The 13,734-nt window shown below is 35.7% G+C and overlaps 1 protein-coding gene across 2 annotated transcripts in view; it reads left to right on the top strand.

Moving 5' to 3' along the window:
- Positions 1 to 13,734, top strand: part of LOC141448148 (uncharacterized) — a 195,160-nt gene that overhangs the window by 44,548 nt on the left and 136,878 nt on the right. For both annotated transcript variants that reach the window (XM_074116270.1, XM_074116271.1), the window contains exon 2: positions 4,612 to 4,704. The gene's annotated coding sequence lies outside the window, so the exon portion shown is untranslated. The remainder of the gene's footprint in view (positions 1 to 4,611; positions 4,705 to 13,734) is intronic.

Below are 13,734 nucleotides of genomic sequence, written 5' to 3'. Positions count from 1 at the left end.
TTACTATTTCAATTCAGTGGGGCTCCTGTCCACCTGTCCTCTTCAACAGTAATCCTCTTTCTTGTACAGATCTGGGTGCGCTACCTTGGGCTCTACATAGACAAAAGACTCACGTGGAACCCACAACACTAGACTTAAAAGACAAGCAATGACAAAACGTGCGAAACTTCCTTTACAGACTACTTGCGTCGACGCTCCAAATTACCCATTGAACTCAAACGCTTAATATACAGTACTATTCTCAAACCTATGTGGACTTACAGGACTAGAGCTGATTGGGGTTCAGCCAAACCTACAACAAAACATACGGACTGTACAGAGACATTTCAGTCAAAACTACTGCCGACAGATAGCTGACGCTCCTTTCTACGGTGACTAACCTCCCTCTTCCTCAACGACCTCAACATTTCCTTCGTACACCAACTCGCCAAGACTAAATATCAAAAATTCTATACTGCTCTCTCGAATAGCTCTGATCCTCTTGTACAGCTTCTCGCTTTCTCTGACATTCCTAATACTCCTCGCCGACTGAATCGCCAGTGGCCCCGCGACTTCCTTGAGGTCTGAAGGCCTAATCGCCATTATTCTCCTATCTCTCTCTCTCTCCTCCACACATTCTCCTCTCTCCTATAGAGAGTGCTACCGCTGGGTAGTTTCTCTCCTCCTGCTCTCTTCCCGCACCAGTTCATCTTACTCTTCATATTTACTATTTTTTGTAAATTACAAAGAAAAAAAAAACTATTTCCAAAAGATAAAAAAAGCTCTGTAAAAAGCTCCCCGGTCGCAAGCGGCCTCAGACGTTGCCGCGTCTTGAATTAAGAAAAATAAATAACAATAATAATAACCTCCCTCTTTTTTTCATTAAAATTGAAAATGAGAAAAAAAAATGGTCCACTCAAAGGAGCACAGCCTCCTAAAAAGTAAAAAAAAAAAACCCTACAGCCAGCCTAACTTCTTGAGAGTGAATACCTGAAAGTTCCACGTTTGTCCTTTGTTTATACTCTTCATTGACTTCCTTCGAACAAAAACTTTCCCCACCTCCAATCGGGTATGAAAATACCGCCCCCAAGTATATATCAGCGCAGACCAAACCACTCCTGTAATAAGGTTATATTAGTGGGAAACCTTTCAATACTGGTTACCTCCTCCCTCTACTTTTACCAATAAACTGTCCCCCCCAACTCCATCGTCTCTGTCTCTCTCCATTATTAACCCTCCTTCTCTTTTGAGAGTACCATCCTTCCGGACAAACAACCCCTAATTGCCATTCAAATATAAATTCTCATTTTCTGTCTACTCTAGTCTTCCTCCTCAAGATCCCCGACCAATTCCAGCAGGAACTTGGAAAAAACAAAACAAAAAATCTCTTCCCAGTACTAATCGTTCACTCTGATGGTTGGTGCCACCACTCTGTTCATAATTATTCCTAAACTAAGTGAAGTTTAGCAAGACCATGATGCCTTGGCTGTGTAAGAAAAAGAACCAAAGAGACCCTGTGTTTGGGCAGAAATCAGATTACTCTGATTACAGACCTATTCACGCGGGGCACGATAGGTTCAAGAAGCATCTGCGCAAGGTGGGGGCTTATTATCTGTGCAGATTGTGTCAGGAAGAGGAGGAGGAAACGGCCTCTCTCACTTGTTGTTCGATTGCGTTGCAATCGAGCGTTTGCGCTATTAAAACTTTGGAACTTTGAGGCTGAAGGAGATAGTAGCGCAAAAAGAACTAGTAGGGAAAGTCTTCAACCTCTTTAGGAGGGGAGGGTTCGCTAACTAGATCTAAGAAGGGGACTGGCACAATAAGTCTTCTGTGGCTGAGGTGCCGTGGGGCTAGGTCCCGTCCCATCTACATACTATCTTATCTAAGTGAAGTTTGGGACTATTAGTGTTCAGAATTTGTTGTTGCCATCTCGGTACTGTGGCCACTAAGCTTCAGCAATCTTTCAACTTCTGGCCTTGGAAGCGTGGACAACTCCATGCCAAGCCCCACAGTCTCACTATAGTGCACGTCGGGGGATATCGATTTTTGTACTGCTCCTGCCCCCCCCCCCCAAGAAGCACAGAATATGAGATTACAGTAAGGAAAGTCTATAGCTATGATGTGGATACGACGTCTACTCTCAGATCTCAATGTTTGCAAAAAGCTCATTAAGACACTTGACGAATTGAGAGACACAGGCCCCCCCCCCACCTAGAAAAGCCAAGCGTCAGACGAAACAAAAGACCAAGTAGACAATAGCATACAATCAATGCCACTCAAGAAGGTGGTACTTACACTTTGAGCAACAGTGAAGAAGACTAAGGAAGATAATGCGGGAATATTATTTCCAATCGCAGTCTCCCAAGTAATCTCCAACAAGAGTACTTGAAGTTAAGGAATCCCCATATTCCAGATGTACTTATGTTCAAATACTTCAGGAGTTTAGTGGATGTCCTATAGTGGAGTTTGGTATAAAGCCAAATATGTAATAGAACATGTAGTAATGACTACATGTTGAAGTGGTGTAATAGGAGATTACTGCATGTTGTAGTAATGAGATGTAAGTATTACATAAATGTGCGTGAAATAAATAAGTTATATATTAAATCTCTGAAAGTTCCTCCAGTTATTTACCGCGATCTAGTACTCCATTTTGGATTCTTTGGATTATGGATTTCACTCGGATTAGTCACAATGCCCCTGATCATGTGATCAAATTACAAGTTACGCACTCAACTTCCTGTTCCTGGCGGAAATCGTGCTGATGTAATTGCAAAAATTTCTTCACCATCCCATTTCTACCATTTCCCCCTAAGATCAATGTAACTCTGAAGAAACGTTTCATAGGAAAATAGTCCAAGATCCGGATAGTTCCACAAAGTAAAATTCGGGAAAACCCCGAAGGGTATCAATCCGTTGAAAACTATGAACCAAACAGGAAGTTGGAACATAAACAATTCATTGAAATGAACATCCAAATTATGCGTACAACTCGCATCTAAATCCCAAGGACGTCACATCTATGCATTTATTAATGAGAGGTAATTATGATTCAATTGAAAATATGGTTGGGGTTCGCAGTGTTGAATACATACATAGTTAAACTCAAACTTCACCACACCACACTGATTAAAACAACCTCTGACGATGGACGAAACTTTGAAACCAGTCACAGGATATCAGAAAATATTTGCGTCATACTGAGGACTAAATCAACGAAATTCTGTTCAACTAACAACCTTCAAATATATCAGCTGTTACTAAAAGTATTGAAGCGCAGGATGTTATACGATTATTCCTAGGATTTGAACACTGAATGGCCGATTTTAAATTGGTCACTTAAAAAAAGAAGCTCCTGAATCATTTGCTGTTCAAACAGTAAAGCCCTAACTTTGAGCTATTAAATAATAAATGGAGGGTAGGCCCCCTTTCATTTGAACAATTATTCATTCAGTTCCGGTTCAAAACTGTGCTCTACGCACAATCCGGAAGGAAGAAGTGAAAATGTGTTCCATTTTTTTCTATCTGTGTCCCGTTCTAAAAGAATGCAGGCTAACAAGATTTTTTTAAATGTTAATCAATAAGCCAGTACGAGCTGATGCATATCGATATATGGGTGAGATTGTCTACTATTTTTGAAAAACAAGACTTAACAATAAGATTTAGTTTGATTTGGAAATTCAATTATCGATATTAACATTATCGACTTCACTTATGCTGGTTGTTCTTAGCACTTAAGACACTTGAATTATTTATGTTAATCTACTATTGCTCTGTGTGTCTCTGTCAGTTCCTACGCAGTTTCTACACTCCTATATACATGAGTACATACACAGTTAAGATCTTTTTTTTCATTTCTAAATTTTTCAAGCGTCCTGACTGCAATCTTTGTGACCAAAATCGTCAAAAAGTGCACGAAAAAGCACGAAAAACGTTGAAAAACACCCCAACTTTGACAATTTTTTTTTTCTCTTTTTCTATAAAAGATAAAATTCTCAAATTTTCTTTAAAATATAGGGCAAATCCTCCTTTATAACTGTAATTTTTTGCAGCAACCCAGATGTTATAGATTTCGAGATATAAGTTGCTGAAAATGTGCAAAAACGGCATTTTCAGAACATTGGTCTTGTTCTTGTTGTTACCTTTTTTTTTTTTTTTTCGTAAACAACGTAGCGCCTAAACGCGTGAACCGATTTTCATGAATGAGGTATCATTCGATTCAGAAATTTTATGTAGATTTGCCTTTTCGGGGGTCTCGACGCTGTACATTGAATGGTAGAGGAGTTAGCCCCACTTATGTGAGGCCCCCTACAAAATTTATAAATTTCTACTAATAACTCTGTAAATCTTAGCCCGATTTGGATAAAATTTGGCAGTATGAAAGGGTTATGGCTCCCCTTTTGGAATATTAAAGCAACGTTCTGCTCTTACACCTATTAAGGGGAAGTATAGCAATCTAGCCACCAAAATCTCTTTACCAGAAGTACCACTTTACTGAGATATTCTCGGAAATGGTTTAAACGATTTTATATTCTATATCTTATAATGTTAGTTGCTTCATTTTTCTAAGATCATCTAAGACGCTTAAAATAAAACGTCCATTTCTTAAACTTTTTTTGTTTTTATTTACAGTCGAGTATGTTGGTCTCGAGTGAGAGTGTCCAGTGCGTAGAATATTATCAAAAATCAAGAAAAATTGCAAATCTAACCTAAAAAAAACACCAGGTAAGACACTTTTCAACAAAAGCATTTATTTTTTTTATACAAAAAAGATAAGAATGTGATTACGAATCTATGATGGCCAAGAGGAAGTTGAACTACTATTGCAAATAATACGTGTTCACTGAAGATGAAGATGGCACTGGATAGCAGCAAAGTACTTTCGCATATCCCTTAATCCAATAATTTCCCCCCCTTTACAGATTTACTAAATTGAGGAAGAGGTTGGCTGGGGAATAAATGGATCGTTAAATCCATGTCAACCAGCTGTTTTTTTTTTTTTTTTTAGCACAAATACCGAGTTTCAAAAAACTTTATTCACTAGAACTGCACTAAGAGAATGTAAATATATAATATAGGTATTACATTATATTTTAAAGGTTTGTCGAACACTTGCTATAGTTAGTGATGATGTCATCATCTCATATATAAACAATCTCGTAAAAAAATTTATACCAACGCCTTACTGATCCGTCAACCAGTTAGGTGTAGGCGAGACTGGTACAAAATATATACTGTTACAGGTTGTGTAACCTAACAGATGTTCTGGACCTTTCAATGCCACTGCCTCATTAATCATTAACAGTATTATTAGGTATTAATATGTATTGTTTATTAAAGAATAGTATATTTAAATAATAATAATAATAATGAAAAAAAAACTAAGTGGGACTTTTAAATGTTTGCAATGTATGATGTCAGGATATTATAACCAAGGCTTTGGTTACGGTTATTTTATCAGTTCCCGGGGGACGAACTGTATGATTAATTAATGGCTAAAGAATCAGTTGATCAGCTGAGAATTCGTAATGATAGTTTAAAAAATTTGAAAATAAATTTTATAATTGTGGAAAAAAAAACAAAAACATAAGCGAAGTATTTTGACGCATTACGCAGATATTACGCATTACGCATCACAAAGAACACGAGATTCGCCTTTAGTACCAACTAATCTATGGGTAAGAGGTTCAAATTCAATGCAAATTCAATATCAATTCTACGAGATGATTTAAAATCTTTAGAAAATTACTTAAAGAATATATATTCTTAAGGTTGCTAATGATCATTATACACGGTGAACCAGTAAGTATTGTGTGTAGTATATCTAAAGTGGAGTTCAATGACGTATTGGCCAACTTCATATTTTCCACTGTTCTTGAGTGACGTCACTTTAATTTTTTTTCTAAAATCATTGCTTTTTTTTTTTTTCAATAAAAATGTTATTAATCAGAAAGTTTTAGTCCGAATTCGATTCTTGATAACACGGATAGAAAGACAGACAAATTTTCTAAAAATTGATACCTTTTTGAAGCATAAATTATTCTCCAAACAGCCTCAATCTTCCTCCGGTTGCTGGAAAAATAAAAGTAATCGAAACTTTTTAAGAAAACTCATTAGGCCCTTATGTGATCTCCTTAACAAAAACTTACAGTTTAAAAAGTTAAGTATAAGGGTTGATTAAACGCCAAAAGGTACACAAATCAGCAAGTACCCAACATTTCATTAATACTTCATTGATATTATTTAAGTAATTTTACCGCATTAATTTTCATTAATATTTTTTAAAATTTATTAGATGTCACAGACCCTTATGCTGGCCATTTTCATCTACAAAATATTTGTTCAAGTAGCACACCATTTAACTTAGATTGACTGTAATATCTATTTATCTATAATAATCAAACTATTAATCACAGGTGAAAAAGAAAACGTTATAAAAAATAAAAAAATATGAGGCTAAAAAATTCATAAACTTTTTTAAAAATTGCTTACACCAACATACATCAATGATTTTATTTATTTTTATTTTTAAATAAAAATCGTCGGTTTAAGTTCATTCTTCGATAAAGTAATTGTTATTTTATGTAGTAGTCAAACGTTTATAATAATAGGTAATAATTATCTGGCTTTATCGCAAATAATATAGTTTTCTTCAATTACATTCTCCATCTAGGTGTTCTTCCCACAATGTTGTGTATATGTAATATAAAGTAAATAAGATATGCATATTTTTAGGACAGCTAATTATTCCAGTATTTTACCATAAGTAAAATTAGGGGAACTAAATTAAATTACAATTGAGAAATGAATAAATAATGTTGAATAATCTACTTGTTATTAACTGTGTGTTATTTGTCCTCACGAATATTTCGGTAAGACGAATTCAAGACTGAAATATTGCTTTAAATCCTCCGTGATTCAAATTTAAACAGTAGCCGACTCTAAATTTGTCTTTTTCTAATTTAACATGCATGTATATGTGACAACTTCAGAATCAGAAGAATAATTTGGAATAGAGTTAAAATAAAGTACCTATTTATACGAAGATATAATATACATTTTATCACAATTATAACTATTATGAATGAACTGGCCAGCATAAGGGTATGTGACATCTAATAAATTCTTAAAAAATATTAATGAAAATTAATGCGGTAAAATTACTTAAATAATATCAATGAAGTATTAATGAAATGTTGGGTACTTGCTGATTTGTGTACCTTTTGGCGTTTAATCAACCCTTATACTTAACTTTTTAAACTGTAAGTTTTTGTTAAGGAGATTTTTGTACCTTTTGGACAGATTTTCCTTTTTGTCTATTAGCAAAGTTACATATCTGCTTTACAGATTGGATTTTTTTAAAATTTGGAATAAGCTATTCTATCATTATAACCTGATAAGGTGTTAAATCGGAACCGTAACTACCACTGGAGAGATCTTTTTAAAGAATGGTTATAGTTGCGGTCCCCAAACCATCCTCAATAACAATTTTTTTGAGAAAGCCTTTTTATATAAAATAGGAAGGTATTTGTACGTAAATAGCAAAATTAAACTGCGATTTCAGTACTTCCTTTTAAGAGGAGCAAGAAAAATAAACTGCGATTACAGTACTTCTTTCTAAAAGGCAAAGATTTTGAATCGAACGACAATTCATTGATGTAAATCGGTTCACTCATTGATAATTTTAACGATTGCAGTACTTCCTCTTAGTAGGTGTAAGAGCATGATGGCACTTCACAGCCACGTAGAGGAGCTTTAATCACTTCTTCGTGCTAAATTTTATCAAAATCGGGTTAAGCTTTGTAGAAATATTGGTAATAATAGTTTTAGAAAGGGCCTTATTTGGGTGGGGCAAACTCCCCTCCTTATGAGGCATAGCGTCGAGACTTTTAAAGTACAAATCTGTACAAAATTTCGATTCGATTGACACTCCATTCATGAAAATCGGTTCACGTGTCGATAATTTGAAACGATTGCTATACTTCCCCTTAACAAGTGTAAGAGCAGATCGTCGCTTTATTGTTAGGTAGGGAAGCCCTAACCCTATCATCCTACCAAATTTTATCAAAATAGGGCCAAGATTTACAGAGTAATTAGTAATAATAATTTTGGAGGGGGCCTTACATAAAGGGGGCTAACTCCTCTCCCATTCGATGTACAGGGCCGAGACCCCCAAAAGGCACATCTACATAAAGTTCCGAATCGAATGACACCTCATTCATGAAAATCGGTTCACGCGTTTAGGCGCTACGTTGTTTACAAAAAAGGTAACAACAAGAACAACAAGAAGAAGAAGAACAAGAACATTTTTTGAAAAAGCCGTTTTTGCTCATTTTTGGCAAAATTTTTCTCGAAACCTATTAGATCTGGGTGGTTGCAAAAAAATTACAGTTATAAAGGATGGTTTGGAGTAAGATTTAAAGAAAATTTGGGAATTTTATCTTTTATAGAAAAATAGAAAAAAATTGTCAAAGTTGGGTGTTTTTCAACGTTACACTTTTTCGTGCAGTTTTTGATGATCAACCCTTATACAACTGTCCTACCGGACAGTTTTAATCATTATCAGACCTAGGTGCTGGCACTTATTTATAAAAGTTTCCTTGTCTAATGCGGGCTTCAAACGGTATATCATTTTCCAGGATTTCTTTTATCTTCGTATGAGAAATTACGTTTGTTTTTTTCAAGAAAACGTGTTCACGAGCACTCAACAGTGTTAGTTTATCAAGTTGTTTAATTCATTGAAAACTCTTTTAGATGGACCAATAGTCAATTTTAAAGTAGGCTTTCTTAAAATAAGGAAGTCAAAGGTTACAAATTGAACTATAAAAAAAAAAAAAATTTTAAACTCTGAAATATTTGAGAATTTACACCCTGTATAAACTTAGGATGGAAGACCCTCTTCAGGGCCTGGATATTACAAATACAAAACAATTTACAGAGTCAGTAACATAGAAAAAACAGTAAAAATCAGTAATACAAAAATAAACAGTAAAATAAACTAAATTCTTTATAATTATTGAAACTTACGTGGCTCTGCGGGTTGGTTGAGTTACAGAAACTAAGAGCCAGAAATGGAGAAGCAGGTAAATACACACAGATATAGCGGGACTTAAACGGGAATTTTGGTAATTACAATTGGACAGATACAATAGACTAATTACAACAAAAGAGTAAATACAATAAATATTGGGAAATTTCTTTAAACAACAAAACCCGTTTAACACAAAACAACGGAGAAACCAAATAACCCTTATGCACTAAATAACAAATAACCAAAAGATTTGAAGTAAATTTAAAAAAACCAGCAATAATTATGTACAAAATTTGGATATCTATTTATTTTTTAATGATAAAATTGTAACAGTTGGCTAAATTCGACGTGTCTGTCCTAAAGTTAACTGTGTTGTTCTGTTTTACTATGTGGCACATTTCAAGAAAATTTCGCTTATACTGGTTTTTTCCTCTATCGAGTACGGTCACATTCTGAAAGTCAAAGTTGTGTTTGTTGTCAATGTGGTGTCTAAGTAGCGCGGTGGAACCCTGTATAAACTGTGTTTGGTCCAATCCAAAGCAGAGCTGTTGGACCTGATACATGCCCATATGACATTCAAACAGTAATAACTCCATTAGTACTTTAATCATGCCACTTTTAGAAGTTATTGTGGCAAGCAAAAATATATATAAATAACTATCTAGTCTTATCTAAGGATATAAAATAAATATAAAAAGAATTACCTCAGAAAATATTGCCAAATGAGGCAGGCACACACACGAGCCATTTTCGTCGCCCGCTGTAGGGATATTTTTGGAAACAGATCGAATATGGTACCACTTGAAGCTTAGTTCCTTCCCATTTCTTTAAACGACTTGCGAGTTCTCGCCCATGATTTCCTGTAATCCACCCACACGATCTATTTAACTCTGTTTATAGACCCCCACTGTTGCCTTTATATTTATATAAATAATGTATAAATCTATCTCTGATTAGAACGAGCTATTTTTATTTTGCCAAAAAACAAAAATATATCTATATATTTATAAAGAAGGCTGTGGCTAAAAAAAAAGAGAGAGAGACAGCTATCTCCTCGTGTAATGATGACTGGGACTGTGTATAATACGTAATTCTTCTAATTGTATAAATAAAATACAGTTTGCATTGGCTTACGGAATTTACTTCTTCTTTTTTTTTTTCCAACCATTTTGTCGTTCGTCCTTGAAAATCAGCTGTAATTGAAGGTTATTTTTACTGTTGTTACAGGTTTGTCACGTGGAGGGTAGGTAATCAAGTATTATTACCTCAATAGGGAGGATATTATATGTGTTTTTTGAAGAAAGTTCTTGAACCGGAAGTGCCTTAATAGAGAGGAAAGAGAGAGAGAGAGACAGAGCGCATAATAAAATTTTCCCGGAAAACATGTTTTAAAAAAAAACAAATTTTGAGAGCTATAGCGAGAGGAATTATTATAGAGAAGGAAAAATGTAACGTCCATTTTTGGATTGGAAATCTGGTGAACATACTTCCGGCAACTCGTAATTCCGTGCAAAAAAAATTTAAAATGTAAGTCCCAAAATGGTCCTGGTCTCTTTAAGGCAAACGTAGTGGCAAAGGGCGCCACGTTAGCCAAGCGGTTATAGGCTAGACCCGCAAAGCTAAGATGTATTGCGATACTAGTCTAGCCCTTGGATTTTATTTAATGGTCAATATGAGAAATTTATAGTAAAGTATGTTAGGCAGTTATAGGCTAGACCCGCAAAGCTAAGATGTATTGCGGTACTAGTCTAGCCCTTGGATTTTATTTAATAGTTAATATGAGAAATTTATAGTAAAGTATGTTAGGCGGTTATAGGCTAGACCCGCAAAGCTAAGATGTATTGCGGTACTAGTCTAGCCCTTGGATTTTATTTAATGGTTAATATGAGAAATTTATAGTAAAGTATGTTTGCTAGTCACCTCCGTCCATGACACCTAATTTGGTAGTTGGACATAAACCCTGCCTGAAATAATAGCCAATTACTTTATTTTACTTTACTTTTTTAATGGCAAACCTGCTAGTCGCGCCATATGATCGCTCAACAAGCCTCTTAAACCTAGAGCACCTCAAAATCACACCCCAAGAACTGAGGAAATGATGGGTGAAACTTGGCCATAGAGGAGTGCATTGGTAACTTCTCAAGCCAAGCTTGAAAAGATAACTTTGTATGGGATGTTTGGCTAAGTTGTTGAAGTTATTGAAGGTAAGACCTATAAGGGCCTTAGAGAGAGATAACAAGCCCTCGCACCATAAAAAAGAACCATGAAGTATTATGGAAAACATTAACCTTAATGCCTCCCCTTCGCCCCCGTCTAGTCAGTAAGTTTATATTTAATAGATAAAGACATCCTACCAGGCGCAAGGGTTGCAGATTTCTCTTTTTGATCCATAAATAGTACGATAAATAGTGAAGAAGGTGGATCATATTCCAGGGGATAGTAAATGCAGACGTTAAAGGAGTACAGATAGTAGAGAATGAAAGGCACCATCAGCAGGTTGTCGCCCATCTACAATAGAAGTAAAAGAGGAAGGAAGAAAAGATAAAGGAGCTCAGATTTATGGATGCTTAGGCTGTCAATAGAAAAAAAAAAGAAGGCTATTGCAGAGAAAATGTGCAACGTTGTTCGCATTAAAATGTAGCTGTTAGAACAGTTATTTCTAGAGACAGAGCTTCTGCAGACATTGTCGTACTGAACAGAATTATTATGACACGGTTGTACAAAATGTTATGGGCATCCAAAGGATGTTCTCATAAACCATCCCACTCCTGGTAGTTTAAAAAAAAAAAAAAAAAAAATTGTATTAACAGCATCAACTTCCCTTAGAGGCTGCCCCACACACACACACACACACACCAGCCAACAGGATGTTAGAATACAGTGGAGCTCCGATTTTACTCTCTACTTCCAAAGCCAACGATAAGATCGTTAGGAGTTAAACGTTGTCATCCTAAACACACCTTCCTCCCCCACTCACACACCTCTTGTCAACTATATTTATCCTCAACAGTTTCCCCTCTCCCTAAACACCCCCCCTTTTTGGCAAACTTTACCCTTCAGTGCTACCAAACTATTAGGCGTAAAAAAAAAAAAATATCCCTGGAAAGTCGTAACTCCTAAAGTCATCATTCGTAACGTAATTGAATTTCCCTTACAAAAGCTTCCGCTCCCCCCACTCCTGTTACCTATTTTCTCCTTCTTCCCTTTTTCTTCGTTATTCTCAGAGCAGAGAAGAAGAGTTGAGAACATCATAATGTCTTAGAGTCCTATTCATTGATGATGAAATTTTTCGCAGCTTTTCCACTGGCTAAAACTGGAAAAACACAGTTATCTTTATATTATAAATTCTAGATTTTATTTCGCTGTAAAAAACTTTCATGACTCGTAAAGTATAATGAAGACTAAAAGCGCTAAAAGCTTGAAATAATTAGTGAATGGTGTAAGTCCTTAAGAACCAAAGTTCCTCCTGGATTTAATTACTACTAACATTATCCGCACTATAAGACTACTACATGAAATGGGGAAAATCTTGGAAAAGTGAGAAAAATCGTTCGATAAAACACTACTTCCGGAAGTGGAATTTCCTTCAAAATTGGGAAAATTAGCAACACCATTATCCTTCCTCATTTATAACCGTTCTTATTGCAGAATTGGAACTATCAAGGGAAGAGACCACCTACCCCCTAAGCATCACGCGAGGAGTTCCCTTAATCGATTTTTCCTGTGGAAAATTGTTTCCAATAGTCCATCAGCTTAAAGAAAATTGGTAGAACAATTTTCGAGAAAATCTGATCAAAGAAAAAGTGGGGGTACTTCCGGTAAGGGATTAGGACTGAATTTTTTTCCTCCCTGTGAATCATTATTGGAAAATATGGGAATTCTTAAAAAGGGAAATTTTAGGTCAACCATAAAAAGATTGGCCACCCTGCACCCAAGCGTATCGTAAGTTTAGGTTAATGGAAGGCGTGTACATTTCGTTATTTCTTAAAAAAAACACAAACTTATTTTATTTTATTTTTTTTTTACAGAACAGACAAACTCACGCTCAGTGTTATCTCTAAAACTCACGGATACATCGTATGACAAGTTCTGTAGATTTATAGCACGCACCTCCATTGCCCTGGTTCAGTACCCGGTGGATGGCAACACTGTGTGAAAGCATATGGGGATTCCTCCAACTACACCTCCCTAACCTTCTCCTCTATTAATTCCCCAGTTTGTTGGGCAAGTTTTCGTGCTTAATGTACCAGAGAAAATGGAGTGCAAGCTAAAATGGGGGAAGTGTCTTTTTGTGACTTACGTAGACTCACTCACAGAATCACTTCAACCCGCCGCTGGAGCAACGTATTTTTTTTATTTTTTTATTTTTATGAAACTAGGAATTTTTATTGAATTATATTATTTTTTGACGTGAATAAGTTTTTAAATTTGCTATCATAGGCAATCCAAAAAACCTACTGATAACAAAATTGGGGGATACAGTTTGGCATTATAGTTTCGAATCTATCGTCTACATCCAAAATTAAATTAGACCACTGGATAGCTGAAAGGATCAAAGAATTCATTACGATAAGCGAGGACTGTGACGCTTCGCGCGCGGTGGAGGGAGAAGCGCCGCCATTTTGAGATCATTTTGCTGCGTATCGAGATTTGCAATTTGTACAACTTTCGACTCGGAGAAGCAACGATGTTCGTTTAAGTTTTAATCGTCAGCCGTTGTCACA

Source organism: Rhodnius prolixus, unplaced genomic scaffold (genome assembly GCF_049639745.1).
Source record: "Rhodnius prolixus isolate KJV_2025 unplaced genomic scaffold, Rpr scaffold_13, whole genome shotgun sequence".
NCBI lineage: Eukaryota > Metazoa > Arthropoda > Insecta > Hemiptera > Reduviidae > Rhodnius > Rhodnius prolixus.
Note: the sequence above shows the minus strand (reverse complement) of the source record. Positions and strands in the feature narration are given on the sequence as shown.